This window comes from Entelurus aequoreus, linkage group LG27 (assembly GCF_033978785.1).
Source record: "Entelurus aequoreus isolate RoL-2023_Sb linkage group LG27, RoL_Eaeq_v1.1, whole genome shotgun sequence".
Lineage (NCBI taxonomy): Eukaryota > Metazoa > Chordata > Actinopteri > Syngnathiformes > Syngnathidae > Entelurus > Entelurus aequoreus.
This window is the reverse complement of record NC_084757.1, coordinates 4,179,136-4,184,135: the sequence shown is the minus strand read 5'-3', so window position 1 is coordinate 4,184,135 and position 5,000 is coordinate 4,179,136. Positions and strand designations below refer to the sequence as shown.

General features: G+C 35.5%; 1 protein-coding gene across 1 annotated transcript in view; it reads right to left on the bottom strand.

Annotated features, from left to right (window-relative positions):
- LOC133644049 (aquaporin-4-like) overlaps positions 1-3,656 on the bottom strand; it is a 90,450-nt gene extending 86,794 nt beyond the window's left edge. The window contains exons 1-2 of the mRNA XM_062038369.1: positions 3,519-3,656; positions 2,982-3,033 (exon numbers count right to left, since the gene is read on the bottom strand). The gene's annotated coding sequence lies outside the window, so the exon portion shown is untranslated. The remainder of the gene's footprint in view (positions 1-2,981; positions 3,034-3,518) is intronic.
- Between the last annotated feature and the right edge of the window lie 1,344 nt (positions 3,657-5,000).

The window sequence follows — 5,000 nt, the reverse complement described above, 5'->3', positions numbered from 1 at the left end:
GGACGTATCTTTTTTCGCTCTGACCGTAACTTAGGTACAAGCTGGCTCATTGGATTCCACACTCTCTCCTTTTTCTATTGTGGATCACGGATTTGTATTTTAAACCACCTCGGATACTATATCCTCTTGAAAATGAGAGTCGAGAACGGGAAATGGACATTCACAGTGACTTTAGCTACGGAGCACTTTAGCTACGGAGCTAACATGATAGCATCGGGCTTAACTGCATATAGAAACAAAAGAAATAAACCCCTGACTGGAAGGATAGACAGAAAATCAACAATACTATTAAACCATGGACATGTAAATACACGGTTAATGCTTTCCAGCCTGGCGAAGCTTAACAATGCTGTTGCTAACGACGCCATAGAAGCTAACTTAGCTGCGGGACCTCACAGAGCTATGCTAAAAACATTAGCTATCCACCTACGCCAGCCAGCCCTCATCTGCTCATCAACACCCGTGCTCACCTGCGTTCCAGCGATCGACGGAGCGACGAAGGACTTCACCCGATCATCGATGCGGTCGGCGGCTAGCGTCGGATAGCGCGTCTGCTATCCAAGTCAAAGTCCTCCTGGTTGTGTTGCTGCAGCCAGCCGCTAATACACCGATCCCATCCACAGCTTTCTTCTTTGCAGTCTTCATTGTTCATTAAAAAAATTGCAAAAGATTCACCAACACAGATGTCCAGAATACTGTGGAATTTTGCGATGAAAACAGAGCTGTTTGTATTGCATACAATGGTGTCCCAATACTTCCGTTTCAACCATTGACGTCACGCGCATACGTCATCATACATAGACGTTTTCAACCAGAAGTTTCGCGGGAAATTTAAAATGTCACTTTATAAGTTAACCTGGCCGTATTGGCATGTGTTGCAATGTTAAGATTTCATCATTGATATATAAACTATCAGACTGCGTGGTCGCTAGTAGTGGCTTTCAGTAGGCCTTTAAAGAAAGGAATACTAAGTGAGTGTTTATTTTTCGCCTTAAAAATAAACCTTTCACTGAGTACTATAATTAAATTGACTAAATCATGACTGTCAATGAACTCTCCTAAAGTAACAGAAAGCACATCAAGCTTCATAAACAAACCAATCCTTAAACACATGTTTTCAACTTCCACCCAAAAGGAAGACACAAGATGACAATACCAAAACAAATGCAGGGTGGATTCAGACTCCTGACAACAAAATCGGCAATCATCTGACTCTGTTATATTTCATAGTTTTAACATTTTTCCCATGGGTAAGAAGTTATAAATTATTTTAATTTGAAAATAACGATTTTGCACATCAATAGTAGTTTGTTTTTACCGCAAATCAACAACTAGATTTTTCGGTGTATTACCGTAAATTAGGACTGCAACTAACGATTAATTTGATAATCGATCAATCTGTCGATTATTACTTCGATTAATAATCGGGTAAAAGAGACAAACTACATTTCTATTAGGGATGTGCGTATCGATCCTGTGGTATCGATATATCGATACTCACACGCTACTCATTTGGCATCACTTTTCTGAAAAAAGTTTCGATAAAAACCAAAAAACGGCGTGTGGGGGGTGCAAGCATCACTTTCAGATGTTTTTGATGACTTACTTAACTTACTATGTGCTGGGACACCCCTGTACCTGGCCGAGTATAGAGCTGGCCCAGTCACTTGACAGGAGACAGCGAATGAGCGTGGTCAACGTGCAACACACACACAGCCAGCCGACTGTAGCGATGCAGCCAGGCATATCCAGTGTTGTCCAATTGTTGACTTAAAACAGGCATTGTTTTGTTTTGTTTTTAGTAATGTATACTGAATATTTTTGCTTAAATGATTATCCTAAATTGAAATAATTTCCACACAGGGGAATTTACTGTTAGTTGAAAATTGCTTGAGTATTTAAAACAAGATAAGAAAGAGATACAATTTGGAGATTCTTCATCTTTGCATTACAGTTTTATTTTTTTTCCAAGAAAATCTTGAATATATGATTGAATGTGATTTTGGTTTTAATCTGTAACATGATTTCTTACATTTCGAAAACATTAGCCTATTTCATATTTCATTAATTGCTAATTATATCACAAACTTAAAAAAAAATAACTGCAGCTTCTTGCAATTCGGATTTGACTGTTAATTGGAAAGCCCTAATATTTAATTATTATTATATATAATATATAGTTATTATTATATATAATATTTAATTTATTTTTCATATTTATGTTATTTATTTTAATTTTACTTTTATTATATATTGACCATAATAAATGTGGTATAAATGGTCTGTATTTGTCTTGTGATTTGTCTTAAATAATAACAATAGTAATAATATTTTTGACTGACAAAAATTTGCCAATAAGAAATTATTGGTATCGGTATCGGTATCGATGAAAATGCAAGAAAAAGTATCGGTATCGTATCGAATCCTAAAAGTGTGGTATCACCGATCCCTAATTTCTATCCTTTCCAGTATTTTATTGAGAAAAAAAACAGCATACTGGCACCATACTTATTTTGATTATAGTTTCTCAGCTGTTTGTACATGTTGCAGTTTATAAATAAAGGTTTATAAAAAAATTTTAAAAATAAAATAAAATAAAAAAACAAAAAATTGCCTCTGCGCACGCGCATAGCATAGATCTAACGAATCGATGATTAAATTAATCGCCAACTAGTTTTTATAATCGATTAGTTGTTGCAGCCCTACTGTAAATGCAGGGCAGAAAATATGGCACAGGGGTTAGTGCATGTGCCTCACATTAAGTCCTGAGTTCGATCCCGGGCTCTAAATCTAAATATTGTACTGGTTTTGATAGTGAAAACTACCTAAATTATTTGATTTGTCTGTGGAAAAAGTTTGAGCACCCTGATTTAAATTCGGTATTGGATTGATACCTAATTGAGTCTGTTGTTTTTGCATCATATTGATTATTTAACGTGTCTTCAGACAATTCCAAAAGTGAGAGGCAAATGAAGACTTACCAGATCAAACTTGCCGGCGTCGGCAGTTTTGCAGGCAAATAAATGTTGGCGCCTCAGAGAGAGAGAGAGAAAAGAGGGATGACAGTTTATGTTGGCATGAATAAAGAAATAATCCACATCACTCCTGGCTTGGTGGGAGGGCGAGAAAGGCAGGAATGAAGGCAGAAAGGAAGGTAGGAGCCTCTTAACGTGAGCTTGACTGACATTTAAACATTGAAAGGAAAACAAGAAGATTAGCTTGTCATGCTAGGCGTCTGTTAGCATATTAGCCTCGCACAGAAAGAGGATTATTGAACTAGGACTTTGTTGTGTTAGCAACAACATCACAATGTGGGAATCAGAACACATCTTACACTTTTAATATCACCGACGTCTCTCTCTAACTGCCGTCTGACCATGTTTAAACACATCTGCGGCTAGAAAGTGTGGGAATTGACCATGCTAGCTGGCTACATGCTAACATTACTGACGTATTGTAACAGAAATGCTAAGGTTTTAAACGTTTGCGGTTCAAATGAATGAATACACTTTACTTACATTTTGAACGTGTAATCGTCTCTTTTTGGAAGCAAATTGACATATTTGAAATCTTCATGCAAGACAGCCGCCATTTTGGGGCTGATTTCAGCGTTGCCAGGTGGGAGATGACAAATAATTGTACCAGAAGCCCAAATTTAAGCTATTTTAAGGGAAATTATCGCATATTTATCCGATCTGGGTATAATAATTGATCATAAATTATGTTGGAAACCGCATATTGAATATATAAAGGGAAAAATGTCCAAATCCATTGCTATTCTTTATAAAGTAAGACACATGCTGAATAAGAAATGTCTGCATATGTTATATTATTCTTTTATTTTTCCATATTTAACATATTGTGTTGAAGTTTGGGGAAATGTTTATAGAACAAACATAGAGCCAATAATTCAACTTCAAAAAAGGGTCATTAGAATAATATGAACATACCAATCCATTATTTACAAGTTCTAATGTGTTAAAATTTTCAGATATTGTGTTTTTAAAAGCAATGGAAATTATGTTTGGAGTAAAGAACAACAGCCTTCCAGCTTGTATTCTTAGGGTATTTCAATTAAGAGGAGAAAACTATAATTTACGGGGATATTGATTTTTGAAATAGGTAAAGTAAGAAGGAATATAAAATACAAATGTATTTCAGTTTTAGGAGTTAAATGGAGGAACAAGCTCAGTGATTAGTTGAAGACATTTAGTTCTTTGTTAAGGTTTAAGAAAACCTTGAAAGGTGAAATAATAGAAAATTATAAAATATAGTAACAATTACTTTCACCCCATTGATTTTTTTTTATTTAATGTTGATGTTCCAGGCAATCTTATATTCAGTGGAGGTATAGGATAGGCAAATATAAGCTTTGGCTTCAGCTTATTCCTTTTTCGGTCATTCTTTTTTTAAAATTTTATTTTAGTGTGTAAATGTGTATGATTGTTAAATATGTATAATCTGTACTGTTAAACTGGTCACACAAAATGGTTGATGGTTGATTATATGACCGAAATAAACTTATTTCCTTCATTCATTCATCTGGCGTAGCTTCGGATCGTCTGCTACAGAAAAATATGACCATAGACCGTGTACTATACAGCTTAGGATGTAGTTTTACCTGTAACAATAACTACTGTAACAGCACTGTTGGAAAGTAGCTGCCACTGTTTGAACACCACCAACATGGCAGGAAAGAACAATATGAAATAAATAATTTTAGAAATACATCAAAGCCAAATTATTATGTTTTTTTTTAATGAAATACTGATTACACAGAAGGGGACTTTATTGTAAGTCTGGCAACGTTTGTTTGAAGCCCTCTCCTTCACGCCTATAAAATGTACACTACTGCCAACTAGTGGACTGGAGGGACAATAGGCTGTTCTCGGGTACTACAGCACCACTGATGGAGTGAAATAACTTGCAAAACTCCACAAACACACAAAAATGTTGTTACTCACATCCACGATCCGCAAGTAAAATAGCAATTTTCTTTA